This window comes from Neolamprologus multifasciatus, chromosome 10 (assembly GCF_963576455.1).
Source record: "Neolamprologus multifasciatus chromosome 10, fNeoMul1.2, whole genome shotgun sequence".
Classification (NCBI taxonomy): domain Eukaryota; kingdom Metazoa; phylum Chordata; class Actinopteri; order Cichliformes; family Cichlidae; genus Neolamprologus; species Neolamprologus multifasciatus.
The window spans coordinates 18,139,160-18,153,405 of NC_140448.1; the positions used below are offsets into that span (position 1 = coordinate 18,139,160).

General features: G+C 43.9%; 1 long non-coding RNA gene across 1 annotated transcript; it reads right to left on the bottom strand.

The window, feature by feature from the left end:
• Positions 1 to 2,744: 2,744 nt before the first annotated feature.
• LOC146510026 (uncharacterized) lies at positions 2,745 to 7,803 on the bottom strand. Its single transcript, XR_014876430.1, has 2 exons — positions 7,350 to 7,803; positions 2,745 to 3,998 (listed from the first exon to the last, which is right to left on the bottom strand). It is a non-coding gene; the product is annotated as an uncharacterized LOC146510026 (long non-coding RNA).
• Positions 7,804 to 14,246: the final 6,443 nt, after the last annotated feature.

The following is a 14,246-nucleotide window of genomic DNA, read 5'->3' on the forward strand; positions in this document are numbered from 1 at the left end:
GTTCTTATAAATATATGCATGTCTGCATGTGTTTACATGTGTGTTTGCACAGTTACATTGGTATGTTAGTGCAGAACGCGGTGATATAACACTGGATGTGTTCCAGAGATATGGTGTGTGTCCATTTTCTTGTTTGTTGTGAACAAGAAATAGAAGAAAACTTCCAGCTTTTTTGAATGCAACTAAATATTTATATTTTATATGTGAGTTCTATAAGACTCATCATACTATGATTTACTCATGAAAGTGGATTCTTTTGCAGTTTTCTCATTAATGGGAATGTTTATTTGAGATCATATTGTATAGGAGAAAAGTGAAAGGTGATACCTTTATAGGAAAATCAAAGCATGAAACATGCAAATCTTAAAAGATCTGGTATACATATAAAACATACATGCTTACTATACTTTATTTCAATATAGGGACCCTTGTGATGTGAGAAGTGGTGTGCTTGATGCCTGTCACGTGTGCTGACATATTAAAGAGGGAACAGAGGGAGTATATTTAGAGTTGTCAGTTGAATTGCTATTTAAAGAACAGAAAGCTGCCACTCAGTTGTTGTCCGTTAACGACATGAAAGCACAGTGACGAAAGCTGCGTCGTGTGATTCTGAGGCCCAAACAACGCACAGCAGGTGTTTACGTCTGGGAGTGCACGTGCATGTTCATAAGTGTGTGATTTGGTCATTTGTTATTCCTTGGTTTCACACTGCATACTTCTGGTTTTCCCTTACTTTGTGGTTTTCTTGTTTGTGTGGATGAAAGTGTACTTTCGCTGGGGCCAGCGGCTGCTTGGTTGCCTATCTGCTTCCAGTCATGCGCCCAGAACTGTGACAACTTTACTGCGCGTTATTATTATTTCTTTGAATAATGGCTGGATGATCCTCGCACCTTGAAAAACAGTTAGTCCCAGGTGGGATCTCCTGTGACTGCTTAACCTGTTCAGTGTGAGCCTGTCTGGTTAACTCTGTAAATGTAATACCAGATGTAAATATGATCACAGGATGTGCTAATGTTCTTTTTTTTTCCTTTTTTTTGGCAGGAGGTACAGAGGTGAAGTGAGGACACGAACGAGGCTTTCTTGAGTTAGGGCAGCGGTCGTTTGATGTATGATGTCATCTGCAGGCATTTGTCTGCTTGTCTGCTTTACTGTGTTGCTTTAGAGGCTGTGGCTGGGGCCTGGCGTGGACAGCTGTGGTTTGGCTGTCCTTATAGGTGCCTAACTGACACTACTGGGGTAAATATTAGTCATCATGGCCATGAGGCAGGACTGTGGTGGAGTCAGTTTAAGATAGACACACACAGAAGGAGAGCAAGAGGCATGTTTTCACATTTATTTTTTTTATATAAGTCAACTCTGTTGCACCGTTATGCACAGTTATGAAGAGGCGTGGAGCGTGAAAGTGGTCATCAAGACCAAGATGATATGTGCAGAGGAATAACAACAGCAAGAACAACAAAGTTTGATGGGTGCATCAGACTGAAAGTGTAAACAGGGCCCAAGACTGTTAGTAGGAATAAGTGGGAATAGAAGCTTTTATCATTTGCTCGTACAAATAGGGGTGCATTGGTTAGCAGCATCACCTCACAGCAAGGAGGTTCAAACCTCCTGATTGGCCTACTTTCTCTGTGCAGTGTAAAGCTTTGTTTTCTCCTCATGCCTATGATTTGCATATTAGAAGACCACACGTGAGTGGTACTCAATTCGGAATAAGTAGAATGACTTAGAGTAGACACATGCTGATCTGTTTTTGTAGAAATATGCTTGAAGAATAAACACTTGAACACTGTCACTTGAAGACTGCGCCTTGTTGTTCTCCGTTGGTATACTTACATACCAGCAAGATGTCCTGCATTTATTTTTGTTTGTTTTCTTTTGTTTTATATTGGATTCATTTGCAGAATGTGCATGCGAGTGTGAATGTCTCTCTGTTTTAGCCCTGATTCAGTGGCCTGTCCAAGATGTACTCCACCTCTTGCCCAGTGCCAACTTAGGATGGGCTACAGCTACAACTCCAACCAGTTACCCCCAAAGCAAGCTGTGGTATGTTCCCTTTTATGTAGTTTGACCTGCAGCGACTTCTCAGCCCTTAACAGTAAGAGTTTATGTGCTGTTCTTTAACTCTCAGCACATGAGCTTTTACGGTGCAGGGATGTAGAGGATAAACAACTGATCTTTTTTTTCTTGTCCTTGTTCCCTTTCCTTCTATTTTCCTTTGGCAAATCAGTGAATGACAAATATTTGAAAAGATCAGGTTCCAGCTGGAGTGACGCAATGCAAAAATGTGATTCCTGTAGTGTCTTCTCTGCAAACTTCTTTGAAATGTCTTTAGTAATGACCCTTATGTGCCTCCTTTTCAATAAAGAGCATTTTTAAATGAAAATAAGATTTCTTTTTAACTTGTGTTTATTTGATCTAATCTATAAAGGCTGATATGGTTTACATAGGATTTTTGCTCTGTGTGCTCACTTGTATCCCAAATCACTCTGTTTAAAGTTTTTTTTCTCTCTTTTTTTAGAAACTTAAATCCAACTATCTTCATTGACTAAGGGTTTGGGCAGCTGCAGTGCACAAATAATATGAGAAATATATCTTACTGTCATGGAGGAATCTGGAGGTTTATAAAAACATTAGTCTTGTTTTGATTATCTTCATCAGCATCCACTTTTTCGGTTACAAAGTAGGAAAAGCTAACACATCATCGCATTGAAAGGCAGATAATTTTGCAAGTATCCACACACCACTGGGATAAAGCTTTTATTTATATTTCATTTGCTGCAGAACCTTTGAGTCTGGGAAAAAAAATGTGTTAAGCAGATGACCTTGGCAAATTCAAGCCTCTAGAGGGCAGTATAACTCTAAACATTACCGAGTAATGTTTGAAGTAGAGTAGCCTAAGTTGGAGTGCAGTCTTTATGAGTGTGATGTGTTTGTTGTAAGCATACCAAACATGTGTGTGTGCATGTGGGTTAGCCCACTTGTTAGGACCCAGTGTGTGTTTGTATGTGCCTGCAGGTTATAGTGCTGCCCACAGGGAATTCTTGGCTGTCCTGCTTTGAAGTGAAGCTGCTCTTGTCTGATAAACAGAGAGCAGAGCAGGTGTTGGAGCTGGCTGACTCATCCGTTCAGCATGTGCTCTGTGCATTCATCACATTACTCACTGATCAAAAGAAGCATCCTATGTGCAATGAAGTTAAAATGGAAGGCAGCATGTGTCTACATGTGTCACAGCTTAACTTATCGTGAAGGTGTTGGGTGTAGCGAGCAAAACACATTATTAAATAAAGTCAAAACACCATAAGCAATGAATGACATGAGTTATTCCTCAGTATTGACAGACATGAATACATTAAACTGGCATCTTTTCACCTGAACAAATAAGTGACATCTCACCAACTGCACGAGACACCTTAACTGTGAAGTTCAACTTCTCTCTTTCCTGATGACACCTGCCCCTAACGACCATGGCTGTAGACTGTTACCATGGTGCTGTTGCTAGAGTAACAATCTAAAGCCACGGTCGCCATGGAGACAGCAGGGTGGAGGAGGAACTGGAGTTGGCATGGTAACAGGAAACCTGCAAGGTCTCATTGGCTTGAGTGTGAATGCTACGTGCTTACATTGTGTAGGTCTCCCCCAATGCAAGCCCACACAGGTTTCCTCTCTGAGCGGGTGGGTGGCTGAGTGGGTGGGTGTTTTGTGTGTGGGGGGGGGGGAGGGAGGCACAGAGGGGGATATCTAGCAGAGTGAACTCCTGCCATCACAACAGCCATTTAAAAAAGAATGGAATAATATCTTTTTCTTTTTCACTGGGTGTTCATGTTGCCTTCACTGTGGTGTTTGATGCATTGCCAGGCTTCAGTAGCCATGACTGTAGACTGTTACTGTACTTTGATACTGTATAAGCAGTAAGCAGTCTAAAGCCAAGGTGCTGATGCTCTGGCAACAGGACAGGGAAGAGATGGTCAGAAGGACAAACAATCCCCTCATGGAAAAACCTGCATCAGCAAAAAGAGGAGAGGTGTGAGTGTAATTACAGCAGTAAAACTTGACACATTTCCCAAAAGGCCGATCATTGGTACAGTCTTTGTTGACCTGGGGAATCCCAGTAGCCTAAATAGATGATACGGAAAGACTAGAACGAGTATGCAAAACGATTAATTTTTGCTGCTTTAACCATCTTAGTGGTCATTGCTGCTGTTTGGGCTTCAGGTTTCCCAATGTAGCACCATCTTTGCATACAACGCAACTGTTTAAACGTCAGGTGAGACAAAATTTGCTTTTGCTTCTGTGCAAAATTAACTGGGAAAATATGAATTCTGAAACACCCATTACAACGTTCACAAGTGGAAGTCTGCAGTACTCTGGATGATTTACTCCCTTAATTACTTAGGCATATAATTCTGCTGCGGGTGAGAAAGAACAAGTGAAGGGTTGTGGTGATACATTTTTTAAGGAAGCTGCTGTAATTCGGGTCTACACTTCAACACCAGTATAGTTTCTACATATGTTTCATTCACTTATATAAGGTTTAAACAGTTTCTACAAGCATCCTAGTTACAAAAAAGATCACCTAACCCAAGAGGCAATCAGTTAATCTCCTAAGCCAATAAATCCCTAGAGCAAAACAAAAAACTGTAAGTCAAATTTTGTTTAAAATTAGTCATCCAGTTAATCTTTTTATATAAACACATTCAACACTGTATAAACATTTATTTTAAAAAAAAAACAACCTGAGAAGGTTTGGTATTATTCATCCTCCACCCACTGTTTTCCTGTCTCTGACCTAGTTATTGTTTGTACCTATGAAAGTGCGAGTGAGAGAGCAGAGAGGGAGGGAGGCAGAGCGACACCAGACATTAGGGATGTCTAATAAACTGGTGTTCACATAATAAGCTGTCTCGGAGGAGCTCTGGACATATTTAGGAGTCTCCTCCAGCAGTGTAGGCGACACCAAGACTTGAACCACTATTGGGATCATACTGTAAATGCCCTTGGCTTCTTTAACCATCCCTAGATAGGTTTTTACTGCAGACTGAAAGATTTAGCATATTAACAAGCCAGCAATTAATCACAGAAGACTAAAAAAAAAAAAAAAAAAAAACTCCTTTCTCACCCTCAACATCTTTAAGCTGCTGTGCTTTCGACCTGGAAAATGAAGATGTACCTGATTAGAAGTGATGATTATGAGACTTAGCTGGTGAGTCACTGCCCAATCACATGGGACGTTTCAGAGTTATGCAATCATAGCACTGTATACTGAGGAGGGCTAACACAAGACTACTAACTGTGTAACACTTCCTTATCAGCTCATAATAATGACACATCAAAAACCTTTTTTTAAATTAGTTTTTTTCCCCATAAGCAAACTATCTATGCATCAGCTTCCCTTATATCTCCATCTTTCTATCCCCCCCCCCCCCACTACTTCTTTTTTCAGCACTACGACGCTGGGACGGCGACACAGCCGCGTTGTGGCTCGGTGCTGTCCGCGGTGCTGAACAGGACGTCACCTTTCATCTGAAAGGCATCGCTAAGCTCTAGTTTTCTTCCAGCTGTTTGTTAAGCATCTTTCTTCTTGTTTTTTAGCGTTTAAATTGTTTCTTACATTATGATCCTGATTTAAAACCATAAAAACCAACTCTACACGTTTGCCTCGCGCTGCAGCGCGCTCTTTTCCACAACCTCCCAGGTCCCCGCTCTAATTTCTTTAATAAACGGCCAGGTGACGAGTCCTGTCACGTGCCTCAGTGCTCGACTAGTCTAAGGGTACGGGCGTATGACGTCCCATCGCGAGCGCACCAATCGGCTCTCGTCCCATTCTGCCACCTGGCTTATCAGAGCGCGTGGGCAGTGCTTCAGTCTGGCTTGGTTTCCATGGCGCTGGGGAGAAACCGCGGAGACCGTGTGGGCTGAGGGTGCGGGACCATCTCGGAATCATCTTGAAGCTGGACTTTGGATCTTCACTATTATATTTGTTTTTAATATAGAAAGCCTACATTAAATGTAGACTCATCTCTACGGTTACCGAGTCTAAGCGTCACACTCTTACAGTTTATGGCCCGTACAACTCTGGCCATGATGAATAATATCGTTCACGGCTTTCATTCATGTAATGCACGTCACTAAGTCTTCCAGTGTGATAGATTAGTACGTGATCTCGGCTAGCTTTGCCTTCCTAACACAAAATCCCCTCCACTCCAAGTCCTACAGGATCCCGGGGACAAAGACTTGTGAATGAACAAGGGGCTTCATTGACTCGCTCCACCCACTCCTCGCTCGTGTTCTCCGTGCACGAGCCTCTCACATTGCGCATTCACAGCTGCACACCGGAGGATCACACACTGCGGTGTGCGCGTGCGCGCGTGAGCGCAATGCCTATAAAAGGGTTATAGTAGGTGACTGCGTATCATCTGCAAAGTGCGCAAGAATGACGCAGGGGTGACTTCACTGACTGACTACGTCACAGTACTGGGACGGGGGGGGGACAAAAAAACAAAGATAAGGGAAACGCCGACCGGAAGTGCAAGGAGGGGCGAAAGATGTGAAGGGGGGGGGGGGGGGGGCGAGGACTGCAACGCCACACCGGAAGAAAGTGATAGCTATAATGTCATCACTACCACCGGAAACCTCCCGGTGCCACGCGCTCCCGAGATTGTAGATGAGGTGGGAGCTGGGTGAGGAGCACTCCCCCACAGCCACACTCCCCTTTATCCCACACGCAGCTATAACCAACTGCGCAGCTACACACACGCACTCACACACACACTGAAGCACGAGAGAGTGTGCGCGCTTTTGTGTCAGTGCACGTGTCAGTGTACATTGCACAGTGGGATTTGCACATCTTTGTTGGACAGAGAGCCGGGTAGGCTACAGAGGACCCGGAGCTGCCTTAGAGGCAGCCTAACCAGCACCTCTCTGTTTGATCAGATACCTGATGCGACCTGGATGGCAGGTGAACATTAATCATCGGCAGTTAACGGTGGTACGTGTCTTTAAAATGCGCCTCGAGACCGCACAAGACGGCAAGGAGGTACTTATTGAGCGATTTTTTTTCTGTCTGTAGATTTGATTTTCTAGATATCAGTGATTCTCCCTTTTTCCCAGGTTGCAGGCTGAGTGCTGCCCACATGGGAGTGAAAATGAGTCACACTGCAGCAACTTCCAAGTAAAGATGAGACTGCTGTCAAGCGCAGACTTCTGGGTTTCTTAAAAGGATGGCTCGTCAGTTATACTGTCTCCCTACATTTAGTCTGCTGCACAATTCTTATGTATTTCTTTTAAAGTAACACAAAAAACGAACAACCCTAAAAAATAATAATAATAATAATCATAATAATTAAACTTACCTCATTCAAAGCTCCCTGAGTGTCTGCGGCACTTGGCTGTGGAAATATCTCTGTCCCCCCCCTCTCTCTCTCTGAACTCGCTGTCTTCATCACCACAATACTGTCAGCGCAAATCTGTGCCATGCTGTCTTCGCGCACAGACTCTGCCGTCCCTCTTCTCCAGAGTCGCTTTCCATAGACCGGGCTCTCCCATCAACCTTAGGCTTTTTATAGAGATCCCGTAGTAACTAGTAGAAGGCACGGGGGAGGGAGGAGGGGAGAGAGGGAGGAGAGGGGAGAGGGAGCGCTCATTCAAAGATTCACCTACACATGTACGTGCGTATCCCACGTCATTGAGCGGAGTGCAGCTATTTATAAAGGGGAGGAAAAGTATAGCCTGAATCACTGTGCAGGTCTTTTAAAAGGAGAGAGTGAAAATAGTACGTTTGTTGTGCATGCGTGCTCCGGTCTAAGATTATCTCAAATATTAAAAAATAAATAAATAAATGTTTTAAAAAAAAATCTCAGGGGGGGCTCGGAGGTACTCAGTGACTTCAAAATCTATTTCCATTTGTGAATGAATAAGCGATTCATTACATAATTGCTTTGTAACATTTTGCAAAGGAGACATTTGATCTAAATGTCTATTTATTTTTGCCAGGAAGACTCGCAAAAATGTGCCGTAATTGCTCCCGTCGGGGGATTCGGCGTTAATGTGGCTCGTTTGAGAAAATGTTATTTGTTCCATTTCAAATCAACCCGTATTTCCAGCCTCTCTCGACCGCGCATGTGAATATGTAAAGAGACTTACCAAAATACAAGCATGTAAAGGCTGGAAGTTATGGATGAAAATGTGTTCACCAGTTGCTCGCCGCCACGAGCAGATCGTGATGTGTAGATTTGGCGGTGAATCACTGCGGCTGCCTGCTTAAAATTACAACGAAAACGTTTGGCGCAGAGCACCGACTTGTTTTATTCATTGAATTTTATTTTAATTGTTTTAAGGTGTAGATAACCCTGACTCCACATATCTGTAAAAGCCTCACGAGAGATGTCACAAGAGTCGTGCGTAATCTCAGCCCGATTTTATTCCACTCACATATTTAGGGAGATTTGGGGGAGACCCTCGTGCGTAAAGAAGTGTGTCAGACATACGTAGGCGTGTAAAGTGAGAGACTCGTGTAAAGCTGTGGTGGAGGAAAAAACGGAGTCACGCCACAAAAAGAAGTTGAGAGAAAACTCGATGTCCCCGCATGCCTTTAGGAGGGGCCAGGTGTGGCTTGTGATCTGTGTACAACCCACTTCCCACCTCCGCACAGCCTCCGCCTATGAAGCAGGGATAATTTCCCTATTAGGAAATGTGGATTTCAAAAGAAAAAGTCTCCTTAAATTGCAATTCACCTTTCCCTTTTAAAGTCCAAATCAAAGCGAGATTGTTTTAAAGGTAGCCCACACACTCTGGGAATAAACTTTTCAGTTTCAAAGCCCTATACTTTCTCACAGGAATGAATTTAAAATAAATATTTTAAAACAACAACAACAAAGAAAATGAAACACTCTAAAAAGAAATGTACAGACCCTTAAAAAAAAGTCACAAAGATGTGATACAAAACAGAGATGGAGTGGTAATAGAGGTGTACATTTTCTTGGCCAGGTGTCAATGGGTGGCTGGTTAAATATGAGTGAGTTCATTTCTATTCCAATCCAGGGAGCATCTTTGAACAGGAAGGGTTACATCCATGTGTCAGGGACCAGAGCCTCTGCTTTCTATCAGCCTACACCTTATACCAGGGTCAACCAAGGTAATGTAGGGCTTATGAAACCATGACGTTCCTTCCATTCATTCCAACTCCAGACCTTTGTTGCACGGTCAGCCCCCTCTCTTACCTACACTGCTTCCTGTTTGGAACTTATGACAAAACTTCAGATAACTTTAGAAAGTTCTAACCATTTGAGGGTTGATTTAATCACATATTGTTTTATTTGATTACCCGCTTAAGTGGAACGTTTCTAGTAATTTTAAGATTAACAACCTGTTTTGAATTTGAACATATTTTTACAGACTTTGTGAAATGTGATCAGTTCTGCGTGGCGTTTCTCGGATCAAGGAGATGACACAGTATGACTATGAATATTGACCACTCGCTCCTTATTTTAAAAAGAGTAGCCCACCGAGAGATATAATTAACACAGTACTGATAGGGGGAGGGGACTTCTTGCAGCAAGCTAAGAAATCAGGACAACAATACTCCCACGTGAGCCAGATCAACACTTTAACACCGGGAGTCATTTTATTCCCTCTGTGATTACGTTTCATTTTAGGTCTCGACTTTTTACTTCCTCTTTCAGAGAAAGCGTGGCTGAGAAATTACGACAAAAGAGGAGGAGAGGAAAACTTTCAGCCCCTGGGCCTCAGAACTATAGCATCTCCGCCGACTGCAGCCTATCATTGCTTCGTATGCACGCTGACGTGTGGTAGAGGGTAAGTTTTGGGCAAGTGTGTGTACACAGGCATACACAATCCAATTTCCTCTACTACACCCCACATGAATATGCGAACAGTGGGAGTCGGATGGGGAGGGTGAATAATTTAAAAAGTATGAATGAAGTAATTCCCCACTAATTCCCTTCCTTAATCTTGCACTCCTTCTTATTATGATGCCTCACAAACACGCGCGCGCACACACACACACACACATCGGTTGCATCATGATATCTTTCTTATCTTTTCAGCATTTAAAAATGATATCCAGATGATTTCAAATTGTGCTCCGGATGATATATTCATCTTCTACATGCTATAAATTCCTATCAGATGCTTCTGAATCTATCATCAAGCGATCAGTGCACAAGCAGCTCGCTCTTATCTCCAAACTTGATCACAAATCGGGATGCAGATCATTTCCTGCTCAAATCTCTCATCTGTTTGTCATGCCCAGTTGTTGGCTGTCTTTCTATCTCCTCATCTGTATTCCAAACAGAGAATGCAGACAGATAAGAGAAAAAGAAATTTATAAAAAAGAAAGACCTTCTTCTATCCCTCCCTTACTCTCCTTGTCTCTCCTCACAACCGCCTACCTTGCCTTCCCACCTCCCCTTCTCCCATTCTGACTCATACTGAAATCCCAGTGAGCATCCTCACTCAACCCCCCCCCCCCCCCCCCCAAGCCCCCTTCGCTCTCATTTGTGTTTTCTCTCCCTTTGATTGCCAAGCTGGCTCGAACGCAATGAGCAGGGCAAGAGAGAATGAGCAAATGAAAATGACAGAGAGGGAGTGCAGAGATGGAGATGGGGAGGGAGAGGAGAGGAGAGGAGAGGAGAGGAGAGGAGAGGAGAGGAGAGGAGAGGAGAGGAGAGGAGAGGAGAGGAGAGGAGAGGAGAGGAGAGGAGAGGAGAGGAGAGGAGAGGAGGAGAGAGAGAGAGGAAGACTCGGTGCTGCCAAACGTGCCTGTAATGAGGATTCTGTCAAAGGAAAGCTGGGGAGGAGGAGGAGGAGGGTGTTTGTAGCGGTGTGGTGGGTGTATGTGTGTGTGTGTGTGTATGTCAGAGTGAGATGGAGGTTTTGGAAGGAGTGGGTGTTTATTAGTGAAACCCCTCTCGCCCCCACATCTTCTTGCCTACAAGATTTGTGAGATCACAAAGCCACACTCGCACACAGTGGCAACTCCACATCCACCCACTCTCGCACAAATGCGCGTTCACCTAAGCAGTGACACACAGTGTGAACCCATTCCTACTCAGAAACTTTGAAAAATGTGCATTTTCTTTTTCAGTTTTAAATGTTGCGTGAATCAGAGGAAGTAATGTGCAGTCGATTCAATTGGCCCAGGCAAAATCAACTAACCCCGTAATGGCATCGGCATCGGCATCAGCAAGGTCGTTCCCAGGATTAGGTCTCGTGTGCCAAAAGCGTGCAGGGCAACCCGTGCCCTTAGGCGATAAGCTCCCAAAGTCGCATGGCATCTCTTTTCATCAGCTGCAACTCTGACAGTGACACACGCAAAACTTTCCCGCCATTACGCCAAAGTCATATGCTGAATGTAATTAATGTGCAGTGCCAGCTGTGCGTATGTGTAGGAAGCCATTTGTGCGCACACGGGTGTGTCGAAGGGGAGTGCCGGTGCTGGAGTGAGCACATCTGTTTGCACGAGTTAAGCGTGGAGATGACTGGAATTTAATGCGTGGATCACAGGGACTATTTCAGCTGGCATATGATTCCATATGTTGGAAGCTTACAGACTGACCACATGTCATGTCTGCCTGACATGCATTGTTTAGTAAAAGCAACGCAGGATTTTCCATGTGTCTGAAAATCAGATACAAAAAGAGATTTCCTAGATTTTATTTGTTAACAATCACTGAGGTGGGTCAGTCATTACAAAGTCATGCTGCACAATCAATTTCCATTTGTTATGTTTACCTGTAGACCATTGTTCCCGTGCAGACAGCTACAAGTGGTGCTCTGTGACAGTGGAATGTGCATCTGGAGCCAAACATCAATCAGATACACAGAGCCTACAGCAATCCCAACCACATTTACACAAGAACAAGAGAAGAACACAAGAAATCAGACACATAGTTTTCATCTGAAGCCAAAGTTTGGTCACTAATATAATTTAGGGCTTGACCGTTTCACCCAACTTCAGCGAAGAACTGGGTCAGGCTAACACAGACACAGTGTGCAATAAGAAATTAAGAAGTATTGTTCTTTGAGGTATGAAATGTGATTAATATTTTTAATACAGCTTTGATTGTATAAGGTTGTAAAACGCAGTCAGTGAGCTTCCCCTGCTTCAGCCTTTGTCACACTCTACCTCCTATCTCTTTGTTTAAAATTCACTGTCTTCTGTTTGGCTGCTCTGTTGACACATCACTCCATGTACTCATATTGTCTGTTCGCTCATCACTCCCCTGTCACTCCTTCTATTTCTTTTTGTGAATTATACATTAAAAAAACAGTTGAAATGGATAGTCTCCAAACATCTAGTGCCAGCAAATATGCGTCACACAAGCCTCTGGCCCCCAGTCTGTCTTACTCTGAGTTTTCCTGTCTGTCTCTCCTACACATTGCTCCTTTCATTTCTGTCTCTCTCACTACTCGAGATGTGGGTCCCATTGCAGTTGCCTCACTTTCATCCTCCAGCCATTTTTATTCTCTTTTATTTGGACCCCAGTCCCGGCATTTTAATTCTGCTCCACACACTGTTCTACTTCCAGCGAGCGTATTCCCCCATCTGTCCCTCCTCCCTCTGCACTCCAGTCATCTCTAAAAAGTCATCTCCTCCCACCTTCCAGTGTCCCAGTGGGGGGAGGCCAGAGAAAGAGAGAGGCAGAAATGAGAGGGAGAGGGAAAAAAAATTAGATTGGGGGGGCAGAAAAGATCGACACTTGATTGGGTCGGAGAAACTCCCCGGTGTCAGAAATTCACCTGCAAAAGCTCCCAGCTTCCCCCGCTTTTCTCATCTGTATTCATGGTCTTTCCTCCTCCTGTTCTCTCCTCTCCTCCTGCATCATGCCTCCTCACCTCTTTCCCTATTTCTCTTGTCTGCCTCCCTCACAACCTCCCTGCCTCCCTCTCTCTCTCTGTCCTTCCGTGTCTCTTGTCATCCTGCATTGCTCCACCTGCACCGTGGTGCAGCACTGACAATCAGAACTCTGCACGCATACACATACACGACGGGCACGCAGGCACCCACACTTACAGACTCATACACACACACACATACACACACAGGGAGACACACACCCACCACTTCCGGCAGCCCCCACCCTCTCTCACATCTTTCCACTGCAGACACGAAACACTCTACAACCCCTGGTGTGCCAGCGCTTCATCAAGAGACATTGCCAGCATTACATCACAACTGTATTCTGCATTTACACACCATTCGATACCGCATATGAATCATTGTAATGAAAAATGAAAAATATAGACTCACTGACAAGAGTGAGAGGATAATAAGATCAAATTACTGATTGATTAGAAATTGTTAATAAAAGCATTCAGTCCAACCATTTTACTAGTTGCCAATCAAATCCAGGCTACACCATGGACATGTTGGCAGTCAGTCACAGGGCTAACACACAGAGAGGAAACCACACACTCTCATATTCACGCCTTCGGCCAATTTGGAATCACACTTACACCTGACAAGCATGTCGAGTGTGGAAGAGAGAAGGCCAGCCGACCTGAAGGTTCGAGCCCCCTCGCTGTGAGGCAACAGTGCACCGCCTTGTCGTGATCAGCACAAAGAAAATAAGACAGCGCCATGACAGTGTAGGAAAATCCTTTTGCTAATAGAAAACCACAATGTAAATCTGAAAAATGAAGTGTGTGCAGATCACTGTGTTAAAAAAAATGTTTCTGATTTCTTACGAGTTAGATTTTCTCAAACAGCCGTATGATTGCTTTTGGATTTGGGTTTAAACTTAAGTGGCTATTTGACAGAAGTAACTTCTTTTAATTTGACACATATAAGAGGCCACATTCCTGATTACTATGCCAAAAAGGTGAGCCAGACACCTTGGATAAATAATTTAGTGACATTAGGGAGGAATAGTTACAGAAAATAAAGTTTAGTTTGGCTCTGGATTAAAAAAAAAAATGTGTGGGAGACTCTACGAAGGACAAGAGACTCTGGCCCTTTAATTTGGTGTTGCTAGGGAAATGAAGCTGTTTACTCTAGCATCAACCACACAGATGATCTCTGCTTAAACTGTACACATACTACCTCATATGCAGATGACTGCCCCCCCCCCCCCCCCACACACACACACACACACGTGCACGCGCGCGCACACAGAGCCCCATCTTCATGTATATTTGCTTTGGCTGTTCCACATTGCACCTTCTCTTCACATTTCCCATCATGCAGCTTGCAAGTTCACATGGAAGCTATCAGTAGAAGGCGTGAGAGA